General features: G+C 43.5%; 1 long non-coding RNA gene across 1 annotated transcript in view; it reads left to right on the forward strand.

The window, feature by feature from the left end:
- The first annotated feature begins 1,847 nt into the window (after positions 1 to 1,847).
- Positions 1,848 to 14,237, forward strand: part of LOC308611138 — a 140,480-nt gene continuing 128,090 nt past the window's right edge. Inside the window, exon 1 of the long non-coding RNA XR_014014779.1 lies at positions 1,848 to 1,912. This is a non-coding gene — a long non-coding RNA (uncharacterized lncRNA). The remainder of the gene's footprint in view (positions 1,913 to 14,237) is intronic.

Here is a 14,237-nt window from a genome sequence, read left to right on the forward strand (position 1 = left end):
GATGACAGGTGTTGTGGAACATTGTGATGACAGGGATGAGGGAGTATTGAGATCACTATTGATAGAAGATTGTGAAATCAGTGGTGAGAGAGCATTTTTATGAGAAGTGCATGGATCACTGTGATGACAATGTTGTGGAGCATTGTGAAGGCAAGGTTGTGGAGCATTGTGATGACAAGTGCATGGGTCATGGAGCAATGTGCTGACAAGGGCATTGAGCATTGTGATGACAAGGGTCATGGAGCATTGTGCTGACAAAGGCATGGAGCATTGTGATGACAATGGTTACAGAGTATTGTGATGAAAAGTTCATGGAGCATTGTGGTGACAAATGTCACAGAGCCTTGTGATGACGAGGGCATGGACCACTGTGATGACAAAGGTCATGAAGCATTGTGTTGACTTGAGTCAAGGAGCCTTGTAATGACAGGGGTCATGGAGCATTCTGATGACAAGGACATGGGGCATTGTGATGAGAAGGCCATAGAGAATTCTGATGACAAGTGTCATGGAGTTAAGTGATGACAAGTACATGGAGCATTGTGATTACAGCGGTCTTGGAACATTGTGATGACAAGAGTCATGGAGCCTTGTGATGACAATACCATGGAACATTGTGATGGCACGGGTTATGGAAGATTGTTATGACAGGGGTAATGGAGCATTGTGATGACAAGAGCTCAGAACACTGTGATACATGGTTCTTGGGGGATTGTAATGACAAGGGCATGGAGCATTGTGATGAGAAGGGCATCGAGCATTGTGATGACAAGCGTCATGGATCTTTGTGAGGACAAGGGCATGGAGCAATGTGATGAGAGGGTTCGTGGAGCATTGTGATGACAATGGCATGGAGCATTGTGATGCGAAGGGTCTTGGAGCTTTTTGATGACAAAAGTCATGGAGCATTTTGATGACAAGTGTGTTGTGCATTTTGATGACAGGGGTTATTGAACATTGTGATGTCAGGGGTCATGAAGCTTTGTGATTATAAGGGCATGTAGCATTGTGATGACAGATGTTATGGAACATTGTGATGACAGGGATGAGGGAGTATTGTGATGACTAGTGATAGAACATTGTGATATCAATGTGAGAATATTTTGATGACAAGATTTATGGAGCATTGTGATGACAATGTTTATGAAGCATTGCGAAGACAAGGTTGTGGAGAATTGTGATGACAAGTGTATGGCTCATTGTGATGACATGGCTCAAAGAGCATTGTGTTGAAAAAGGCATGGAACATTGTGATGACAAGGGTCACAGAGCATTGTGATGAAAAGTTCATGGAGCATTGTGGTTACAAAGGTCACAGAGCCTTGTGATGACGAGGGCATGGACCATCGTGATGACAAAGGTCATGAAGCATTGTGTTGACTGGAGTAACGAAGCATTGTAATGACAGGATTCATGGAGTATTGTGATGACAAGGGCATGGAGCATTATTATGACAGGGGCCTTGAACATTGTTCTCATAAGTTTCATGGATTATTGTGATGACATTGGGCATGGCACATTGTGATGACAAAGTCATGGAATATTATGAAGACAGGAGTCAGTGAGCATTGTGACGACATATGTAAAGGTTCATTGTGATAACAATGGCATGGAGCATTGTGATGCCTAATGTCATGGAGGATTGTGATGATAAAGGAAATGCAGCATTGTGATGACCAGGGCTTGGAACATTTTGAAGACAAGGGTCATGGAGTATTGTGATGACAAGTGCATGGAAAGTTGTGATGTAAATGGCCATTGATAATTTTGATGGTAAGGTCGTGAATCATTGTGATGACAAGCGTATGGAGCTTGCTATGACAGGGTTCATCGAGCATTGCGATGAGAAGTGCGTGGAGAATTGTGATGACAATAGCATGCAACATTGTGATGAGAAGTGTCATGGAGCATTGTGATGACAAGGCCATCGAGAATTGTTATGACAAGGGTCATGGAGCATTGTGATGACCAGGGCATGGAGCATTGTGATGGCAAGACCGTGAAGCATTGAGATGAGAAGGCCATGGATAATTGTGATGATGAGTGTCATGGAACACGGTAATGACAATGGACATGGAGCATTGTGATGAAAGGTGTCATGGAGCATTGTGATGAAAAGGGTCATGGAGCATTCTGATGACAAGCTTGTGGAGTATTTTGATGAAAATTGCATGGAGCATTGTGATGCAAAGAGCATGGAGCATTGTGATGAAAAAAGCATGGAGCTTTTTCATGACAGGTTTCAAGGAGCATTCTGATGACAAATGTCAGGGAGCATTGTGATGACAAGTGTATTGAGCATTTTGATGACAAATGTCATGGAGCATTTTGATGACAAGGGCATGGAGTATTGTGATGACAGTCATTATGGAGCATTGTGATGACAAGTGTTATGGAACATTGAGATCACAAGGGTTTGGAACAATGTGATGACACATGTCATGGATCATTTTGATTTCAAAGAGAATGGAGCATTCTTATGAAAAAGGCATGAAGCAATGTGATCCCAAGGTTCATGGAGGATTGTGATGACAATCGCATGGGGCATTGTGATGACAAGGTCATGTAGCATTTTGCTGACAAAGGCATGGAGCACTGTGATGACAATGTCATGGAGCATTGTGATTACAGGGGCCATGGAACATTGGGATGACAATGTCTTGGAGCATTGTGATGACAAGGTTCTTGAGCATTGTGATGAGAAGGCCATGGAGCTTTGTGATGACAAATCTCATTAAGTATTCTTATGACAAGGGGCATGGAGCATTGTGATTAAAGGGTTCTTGGAGCATTGTGATGACAAGGGCATGGATCATTGTGATGAAAAAGGCATGGAGCCTTATCATGACAGGGTTCAAGGAGCATACTGATGACAAGTGTCCAGGAGCATTGTGATGACAAGTATATTGAGATTTATGATGACAATGTTCATGGAGAATTGTAATGAGAAGACCATGGATAATTGTGATGATGAACATCATGGGGCATAGTGAGGACAATTATTATGGAACATTGTGAACACAAGGGTTTGGAGCATTGTGATGACAGACGTCATGAAGCATTTTGATTTCATTTTGGTGACAATAGCATGAAGCATTATGATGATGGGCATGGTGCATTGTTATGACAGGGCTCATGGAGCATTGAGATAAAAAGGGGCATAGAGCTTTGTGACTACAGGGGATTTGGAGCATTGGGATACAAGGGCATGGCACATTGTGATGAGAAGGCCATGGACAATTTTGAAGACATGCGTCATGGAGCTTCATGATGACAAGGGCATGGAGCATTGTGATTACATGGGTCTTGGATCATTGTGATTGCAACGGTCGTGGAGACTTGTGATGACATAGCCGTGGAATATTGTGATGGCAGCGGTAATGGAGGATTGATATGACAGATGTCATGGATCATTGTGATTCAAGGGCATGGTACACTGTGAAACATGGTTCATGGAGGATTATAATGACAACGGCATGGAGCATTTTGATGCTAAGGGTCATGGAGCTTTGTGATGACAAATGTCATGGAGCATTTTGATGACAAGGGTGTGGTGCATTGTGATTAGAGGGGCACGGTGCATTTTGATGACAGGGTCATGGAGCAATTTGATGAAAAGTGTCATGGTACATTTTGATGACAGGGGTTATGGAACATTGTGATGTCAGGGTTCATGGAGCATTGTGATGATAAAGACATGTAGCATTGTGATGACAGGTGTCATGGAACATTGTGATGACTGGGGTGAGGGAGGATTGTGATGACTAGTGATGGAACATTGTGATATCAGTGGTGAGAGAGCATTTTGATGAGAAGTGCATGGAGCATTGTGATGACACCTTTTAAAGGAGCGTTGTGATAACAAGGTTGTGGAGCATTGTGATGACAAACACATGGCGAATTGTGATGACATTGGTCATGTAGCATTGTGCTAACAAGTACATGGGGCATTGTGATGACAATGGTCATGGAGCATTGTGCTGACAAAGGCATGGAGCATTGTGATGACAATGGTCACAAAGTATTGTGATGAAAAGCTCATGGAGCATTGTGGTAATAAAGCTCACAGAACCTTGTGATGACGAGGGCATGGACCATAGTGATGACAAATTTCAAAAAGCATTGTGATGACTGGAGTCACGGAGCATTGTAATGACAGGAGTCGTGGAGCATTGTGATGACAAGGGTATGGAGCATTGTGATGACAAGTTCATGGAGTATTATGAAGACAGGTGTCAGGGAGCATTGTGATGACATATGTCATGGTCCATTGTGATGACAATTAGCATGAAGCATTATGATGAAGGGCATGGTGAATTGTGATGACAGGGTTCATGGAGCATTGAAATGAAAAGGGGCATGGAGCATTGTGATTAGAGGGGTCTTGGAGCATGGTGATGAGAAGGGTATGGGGCATTGCGCTGAGAAGGCCATGGAGAATTCTGATGACTAGTGTCATGGAGCTTCGTGATGACAGGTACATGGAGCATTGTGACTACAGGGGTCTTGGAACATTGTGATGACAATAGTCATGGAGCCTTGTGATGACAAGGCCGTGGAATATTGTGATGGCATGGGTCATGGAACATTGTTATGACGGGTAATGGAGCATTGTGATGACAAGGGCACGGAACACTGTGATACATTGGTCATGGATGATTGTAATGACAAGGGCATGGAGCATTGTGAAGAGAAGTGCATCGAGCATTATTATGACAAGCATCATGGAGCTTTGTGATGACAAGGGTATGGAGCAATGTGATGAGAGTGTTCATGGAGCATTGCGATGACAATGGCATGGAGCACTGTTATGCTAACGGTCATGGAGCTTTGTGATGACAAAGGTCATGGAGCATTTTGATCACAAGGGTGTGGTGCATTTTGATGACAGGGGTTATTGAACATTGTGATGTCAGGGGTCATGGAGCATTGTGATGATAAGGGCATGTGGCATTGTGATTACAGGTGCTATGGAACATTTTGATGACAGGGATGAGGGACTATTGTGATGACTAGTGAGAGAATATTGTTATATCTGTGGTGAGAGAGCATTTTGATGAGAAGTGCATGGAGCATTGTGATGACAAGGTTTATGGAGCATTGTGATGATAATGTTTAGGAAGCATTGTGAAGACAAGGTTGTGGAGCATTGTGATGACAAGTGCATGGCTCATTGTGATGACATGGGTCATGGAGCAATGTTCTGGCAAGCGAATGGAGCATTGTGATGACAAGGGTCACAGAGCATTGTGATGAAAAGTTCATGGAGCATTGTGGTGACAAAGGTAATGAAGCATTGTGTTGACGGGAGTCACAGATCAATGTGATGACAGGAGTCATGGAGCATTGTGATGACAAGGGCATGGAGCATTGTGATGACAGGGGCCTGGAGCATGGTTCTGACAAGTTTCATGGATTATTGTTATGACATTGGGCATGGCACATTGTGATGACAAGGGCATGGAGCTTTGTGATGACAAGGTCATGGAATATTATAAAGACAGGTGTCAGGGAGTATTGTGCTGACATATGTAATGGACCATTGTGATGACAATGGCATGGAGCATTGTGATGCCTAGTGTCATGGAGGATTGTGATGATAAAGGTTATGGTGTATTGTGATGACAAGGGCTTGGAGCCTTGTGATGAGAAGTGTCATGGAGTATTGTGATAACAAGTGCATGGAGCATTGTGATGAAAATGGCCAATGAGAATTTTGATGATAAAGTCATGAAGCATTGTGATGACAAGCGCATGGAGCTTGTTATGACAGGGGTCATGGAGCATTGTGATGACAAGTGCAAGGAGAATTGTAATGAGAAGAACATGTAACATTGTGATGAGAAGTGTCATGGAGCATTGTGATGACAAGGACGTGGAGAATTGTGATGACATGGGACATGGAGTATTGTGATGACCAGGGCAAGGAGCATTGTGATGCCCAGGGCATGGAGCATTGCGATGACAAATGCATGGAGAATTGTGATGACAAGAGCATGTAACATTGTAATGAGAAGTGTCATGGAGCATTATGAAGACAAGGACGTGGAGAATTGTGATGACAAGGGACATGGAGCATTGTGATGACCAGGGCATGCATCATTGTGATGTCAAGACCATGGAACATTGAGATGAGAATACCATTGATAATTGTGATGACGAGTGTCATGGAGCACTGTATTGCCAAGGGGTATGGAGCATTGTGATGACAGGTGTCATGGAGCATTGTGATGACAGGTGTCATGCAAAATTGTGATGACATTGGTCATGGAGCATTCTGATCACAAGCTTGTGGAGTATTGTGATGAAAATTGCATGGAGCATTTTGATGCAAATTGCAATTGGCATTGTGATGAAACGGTATGGAGCCTTTTCATGAGAGGGTTCAAGGAACATTCTGATGACAAGAGTCAGGGAGCATTTTGATGACAACGGTTTGGAGTATTGTGATGACAGGCATCATGGAGCATTGTGATGACATGTGTTATGGAATATTGAGATCACAACATTTTGGAGCATTGTGATGACACTGGTAATGTATAATTTTGATTTCAAAGAGCTTGGAGCATTGTTATGACAAAGGCATGAAGCAATGTGATCCCAAGGTTCATGGAGGATTGTGATGACAATGTCATGTAACATTTTGCTGACAAAGGCATGGAGCATTGTGATGACAAGTGTCCTTCAGCACTGTGATGACAAGTGTTACGGAGCATTGTGATTACAGGGGTGATGGATCATTGGGATGACAAGGGCATGGATCATTGTGATGACAATGTCATGGAGCATTTTGATGACAAGGGTCCAGGATTATTGTGTTGTCAGGGGTCATGGATCGTTGTCATAACAGTGGTCATGGAGCATTGTGGTGACAGGGTTCATGGAGCATTGTGATGACAAGGGAATGGAGCATTGTGATGACAAAGTCCTGGAACATTGTGATGAAAAGACCATGGAGCCTTTTGATGACAAATCCCATGGAGCATTCTGATGAAAAGGGGCACGGAGCATTGTGATTTCAGGTGTCTTGGAGCATGGTGATGACAAGGGCATGGAACATTGTGATGAGAAAGCCATGGAACATTCTGATGACATGTGTCATGGAGCTTGGTGATGACAAGGGCATGGAGCATTGTGATTACAGGGGTCTTGGAGACTTCTGATGAAAAGGACATGGATCATTGTGAGGAAAAAGGCATGCAGTCTTGTCATGACGGGGTTCGAGGAGCATACTGATGACATATGTCCGGGAGCATTGTGATGACAAATGTATTGAACATTATGATGACAATGGTCATGGAGCATTGTCATGAGAAAACCATGGATAACTGGGATGAGGAGTGTCATGGATCGTTGTGAGGACAAGTGTTATGGAACATTGTGAACACAAGGGTTTGGATCATTGTAATGACATAGGTCATGGAGAATTTTGATTTCATTGTGATGACATCAGCATGAAGCATTATGATGATGTGCATGTTATTATAGGGTTCATGGAACATTGAGATGAAAAGGGGCATGGAGCATTGTGACTACAGGGGTCTTGGAGCATTGTGATGACAAGGACATGGAGCATTGTGATGAGAAGGCCATGGACAATTCTGATGACATGCGTCATGGAGCTTTCTGATGACAAGGGCATGGAGCACTGTGATTACAGGGGTCTTGGATCACTGTGATTGCAAGGGTCATGCAGCCTTGTGATGACATAGCAGTGGAATATTTTGATTGCAGGGGTAATGCAGCATTGTTATGACAGCGGTCATGGAGCATTGTGATGACAAGGGCATGGAACACTGTGATACATGTGTCATGGAGATTTGTAATGACAAGGGCATGGAACATTGTGATAAGATGGGCAAGGAGCAATGTGATGAGAGGGTTCATGGAGAATTGTGATGACAAAGGCATGCATGGAGCATTGTGATGCCAAGTGTCATGGAGCTTTCTGATGACAAATGTCATGGAGCATTTTGATAACAAGGGCGTTGTGCATTGTGATGATAAGTTCAGGGTGCATTTTGATGACAGGGTCCTGGAGCAATTTGATGAAAAGTGTCATGGAACATTTCGGTGACAGGGGTTATGGAACATTGTGATGTCAGGGGTCATGGAGCATTGTGATTAAAATTGTCATGGAGCATTTTGATGAAATGGGTTATGGAACATTGTGATGTCAGGGTTCATAGACAATTGAGATGATAATGGGATGTAACAGTTTGATGACAGTGGTCATGGAACATTGTGATGCCAAGGGTGAGTGAGTATTGTGATGACTAGTGATGGAACGTTGTGATATCAGTGGTGAGAGAGCATTTTGATGAGAAGTGCAGGGAGCATTGTGATGACACCGTTTATGGAGCATTGTGATGAGAAGGTTGTGGAGCATTGTGATGACAAGCGCATGACACATTGTGATGACATGGGTCATGAAGCATTGTGCTGACAAGTGCATGGTGCATTGTGATGACAAGTGTCATGGAGCATTGTGCTGACAAAGGCATGGAGTATTGTGATGAAAATGGTCACAGTGCATTGTGATGACACGCTCATGGAACATTGTGGTGACAAAGGTCACAGAACCTTGTGATGAAGAAAGCACGGACCATTGTGATGACAAAGGTTATGAAGCATTGTGATGACTGGAGTCACGGAGCATTGTGATGACAGGGTTCCTGGAGCATTGTGATGACAAGGGTATGGAGGATTATGATGACATGGGCATGGAGCATTGGTCTGACAAGTTTCACGGATTATTGCAATGACTTTGGGCATGGTGCATTGTGATGACAAGGGCATGGAGTATTGTGATGACAAGGGCATGGAGTATTGTGATGACAAGGTCATGGAGTATTGTGAAGACAGGTGTCAGGGAGCATTGTGATGACGTATGTCATGGTCCATTTTGATGAGAATAGCATGAAGCATTATGATGATTGTCAGGGTGCATTGTGATGATAGGGTTCATGGAACATTGAGATGAAAAGGGGCATGGAGCATTGTGATTACAGGGGTCTTGGAGCATTGTGATGACAAGGGTCATGGAGCCTTGTGATGACAAGGCCGTGGAACATTGTGATGGCAGGGGTCATGGAACATTGTTGTGACAAGGGTCATGGAGCATTGTGATGCCAAGGGCAGGGAACACTGTGATACGTGTCATGGTGGATTGTAATAACAAGGAAATGGAGCATTGTGATGATAAGTGCATCGAGCATTGTGATGACAAGTTTCATGGAGCTTTGTGATGACAAAGGTCATGGAGCATGTTGATGACAAGGGTGTGGAGCATTTTGATGATAGGGGTTATCTAACATAGTGAAGTCAGGGGTTATGGAGCATTGAGATGAACATGGTCATGGAGCATTTTGATGAAAAGGATTATGGAGCATTGTCATGTCAGGGGTCATGGTTGATTTTGATTTCAAGGAGCATGGAGCATTGTGAAGACAGGGGCATGAAGATATGTGATCCCAATGTTCATGGAGGATTGTGATGACAAGCGCATGGAGCATTATGATGACAATGTCATGTAACATTTTGCTGACAAAGGCATAGAGTATTGTGATTACAGGGGCATGGAGCATTGGTCTGACAAGTTTCATGGATTATTGTGATGAGATTGGGCATGGCACATTGTGATGACAAGGGTTTGGAGCATTGTGATGACAAGTGTCATGGAGCATTGCAATTACAAGGGCATGGAGCATTGTGATGACAAGGGTCATTGAGAATTTTGATGACAAGGTCGTGAAGCTATGTGACGACAAGGTCATGGAGCTTGCTATGACAGGGGTCATGGAGCATTGCAATGACAAGTGCATGGGCAATTGTGATCACAAGTGCATGTAACATTGTGATGAGAAGTGTCATGAAACATTGTGATGACAAGGACGTGGAGAATTGTGATGACAAGGGACATGGAGCATTTTGATGACCAGGGCATGGAGCATTTTGATTGCAAGACAGTGGAGCATTGTGATGAGAAGACAATGGATAATTGTGATGATGAGCGTCATGGAACACTGTAATGGCAAGGTGCATGGAGCATTGTGATGACAGGTGTCATGGACCATGGTGATGCAGGGGTTATGGAGCATTGTGATGACAAGGGTCATGGAGCATTCTGATGAAAGCTTGTGGAGTATTGTGATGAAAATGGCATGGAGCATTTTGATGACAAGGACATGAAGCAATGTGATCCCAAGGTTCATGAAAGATTTTGATGACAATGTTAAAGGAGGATTTTAATGACAATGATAATGGAGTATTTTGATGACAAGCGCATGGAGCATGGTGATGACAAGGGACATGTATCATTGTCATGACAAAGGCCATTGAGAATTTTGATGACAATGTCGTGAAGCATTGTGATGACAAGCGCATGGAGCATGCTATAACAAGGGTCATGGAGCACTGCGATGACAAGTGCATGGAGAATTGTGATGACAAGAGAATGTAACATTGTAATGAGAAGTGTCATGGAGCATTGTGAGTACAAGAACGTGGAGAATTGTGATGACAAGAGACATGGAGCATTATGATGACAAGGGCATGGAATATTGTGATGGCAAGACCGTGGAGCATGGAGATGAGAAGACCATGGATAATTGTAATGACGAGTGTCATGGAGCCCTGTGTTGAAAAGGGGCATGGAACATTGTGATGACAGGTGTCATGGAGCATTGTGATGACAGGAGTCATGGAGCATTGTGATGACAAGGGTCATGGAGCATTCTGATGACAAGCTTGTGGAGTATTGTGATGACAATGGCATGGAGAATTGTGATGAAAAGAGCATGGAACATTGTGATGAAAAAGGCATGGAGCCTTTTCATGTCAGGTTTCATGGCACATTCTGATGACAAGTGTCAGGGAGCATTGTGATGGCAAGTGTATTGAGCATTGTGATGACAAGGGCATGAAGATATGTGATCCCAATGTTCATGGAGGATTGTGATGACAAGCACATGGAGCATTGTGATAACAATGTCATGTAGCATTTTGCTGACTAAGGCATTGAGTATTGTGATTACAGGGGCATAGAGCATTGGTCTGACAAGTTTCATGGATTATTGTGATGAGATTGGGCATGGGGCATTGTGATGACAAGGGATTGGAGCATTGTGATGACAAGTGTCATGGAGCATTGCGATTACAAGGGCATGGAGCATTGTGAGGACAAGGGTTATTGAGAATTTTGATGACAAGGTCGTGAAGCTATGTGACGACAAGGTCATGGAGCTTGCTATGACAGGGGTCATGGAGAATTGCAATGACAAGTGCATTGGGAATTGTGATCACAAGTGCATGTAATATTGTGATGAGAAGTGTCATGGAGCATTGTGTTGACAAGGACGTGGAGAATTGTGATGACAAGTTCATGGAGCATTGTGATGACAACAGCATGGCACATTGTGATGACGTGGGTCATGGAACATTGTGCTGACAAGAGCATGGATCATTGTGATGACAAGGGTCTTGGAGCATTTTGCTGACAAAGGCATGGAGCATTGTGATGAAAAGGGTCACAGAGCATTGTGATTAGAGTTGTCTTGGAGCATTGTGATGACAAGAGCATGGAGCATTGTGATGAGAAGTCAGTGGAACACTCTGATGACATGCATCATGGAGAATTGTGATGACAAGGGCAAAATGCATTGTGATTACAGGGGTCTTGGAGCATTGTGATGACAAGGGAATGGAGCATTGTGATGAAATAGGCATGGAGCCTTTTCATGACATGTTTCAAGGAGCATTCTGACGACAAGTGTCAGTGAGCATTGTGGTGACAACTGTATTGAGCATTGTGATGAAAAAGTCATGAAGCATTGTGATGACAGGGGTAATGGAGCATTGTGATGAGAATGTCATGGAGCATTGGGCTGAAAATATTCATGGAGTATTGTGAACACAGGGGTCATGGAACTTTGTGATGACAATAGAATGGAGCATAGAGATCACAAGACCCTGGAGCATTGTGATGAGAAGACCATGGAGCCTTGTGATGTCAAGTCTCATGGAGCATTCTGATGAAAAGGTGCATGGAGCATTGTGATTACAGGGGTCTTGGAGCATGGTGATGACAAGGGAATGGAGCATTGTAATGAGAAGGCCGTGGACCATTCTGATGACATGCATCATGGAACTTTGTCATGACAATGCCATTGACCATGTGATTATACGGGTCTTGCTGCCTTGTGATGAAGAGGGCATGGATCATTGTGATGAAAAAGGCATGGAGCCTTGTCATGACAGGGTTCAAGGAGTACACTGACGACAAGTGTCAGGGAGAATTGTGATGATAGAGGTAATGGATCATTTTGATGAGAAGACCATGTATAATAGTGATGACGAGCATCATGGGTCGTTGTAATGACAAGTGTTGTGGAACCTTGGGATCACAAGGTTTTGGAGCCTTGTGAAGAGAGTGGTCACGGACATTTTGATTTCATTGTGATGACAATAGCATGAAGCACTATGATGATGGGCATGGTGCCTAGTAATGACAGTGTTCATGGAGAATTGAGATGAAAAGGGGCATGGAACATTGTGATTACAGGGGTCTTGGAGCATTGTGATGAAAAGGGCATGGATCATTGTGATGAAAAAGGCATGGAGCCTTGTCATGACAGGGTTCAAGTAGCATACTGACGAAAAGTGGCAGGGAGCATTGTGATGACAAGTGTATTGAGCATTGTGATGACAAGGGCATGGATCATTGTGATTAAAGGGGTCTTGGAGCATTGTGAGGACAAGGGTCATGGAGCCTTGTGATGACAAGTCCGTGGAACATTGTGATGGCAGGGTTCATGGAGCATTGTTGTGATAGGGATAATGGAGCGTTTTGATGACAACAGCGTGGAGCATTGTGATGAGAAAGGCATCGAGCATTGTGATGACAAGCGTCATGTAGCTTTGTGATGAAAAGGACATGGAGCAGTGTGATGAGAATGTTCATGGAGCATTCTGATGACAATGGCATGGAGCATTGTGATGTCAAGGGTCATGGAGCTTTTTGATGACAAATGTCATGGAGCATTTTGATCACAAAGGCGTGGTGCATTTTGATGAGAAATACAGGGAGCATTTTGATGACAGTGTCATGGAGCATTTTGATGAAAAGTGTCATGGAATATTTTGATGACAGGGGTTATGGAACATTGTAATGTCAGGGGTCATGGAGCATAGTGATGATAAGGGAATGTAGCATTTTGATGACAGAGGCCATGGAATATTGTGATGACCCGAGTGAGGGAGTATTGTGAAGACTAGTGATGGAACATTGTAAAATCAGTGGTGAGAGAGCCTTTTGATGAGAAGTGAATGGAGCATTGTGATGACAAGTTTTATGGAGCATAGTGATGACGAGGTTGAGGAGAATTGTGATGACAAGCACACAGCGCATTGTGATGACATGGGTCATGGGGCATTGTACTTTCAAGTGCATGGAGCATTTTGATGACAAGGATCATAGATCATTGTGCTGACAAAGGCATCTAGCATTGTGACGACAAGCCAGAGAGCATTCTGATGAAAAGCTCATGGAGCATTGTCGTGACAAAGTTCACAGAGCCTTGTGATGACGAGTGCATGGACCATTGTGATGACAAAGGTCATGAAGCATTGTGATGACAAGGACATGGAGCATTGTGATGACAGGGACATGGAGGATTGGTCTGACAAGTTTCATGGATTATTGTGATGACAGTGGGCATGGTGCATTTTGATGACAAGGGCATGGAGCATTGTGATTACATGGTCATGGATTATTGTGAAGACATTTGTCAGGGAGCATTGTGATAACATATGTTATGGTCCATTGTGATGACAATGGCATGGAGCATTGTGATGCCAAGTGTCATGGAGTATTGTGATGACAAAGGTAATGGATCATTGTGATGAAAAGGGCATGGAGCATTGTGATGACAAGGGCCATAGTGTATTTTGATGGCAAAGTCGTGAAGCATTGTGATGACAAAGGCATGGAGCGTGCTATGAGAGTGTTCAAGTAGCATTCCGATGACAAGTGCATGGAGAATTGTGATGACAAGTGCCTGTAACATTGTGAAGAGAATTGTCATGGAGCATTGTGATGACAAGGCGGTAGAGAATTGTGATGACAAGGGACTTGGAGCATTGTGATGACCAGGGCATGGATCATTGTGATGACAAGACCGTGTAGCATTGTGATGAGAAGACCATGGATAATTGTGATGATGAGCGTCTTGGAACAC

Source organism: Mesoplodon bidens, assembly GCF_964165515.1.
Source record: "Mesoplodon bidens genome assembly, contig: HAP1_SCAFFOLD_158, whole genome shotgun sequence".
Taxonomy (NCBI): Eukaryota; Metazoa; Chordata; class Mammalia; order Artiodactyla; family Ziphiidae; genus Mesoplodon; species Mesoplodon bidens.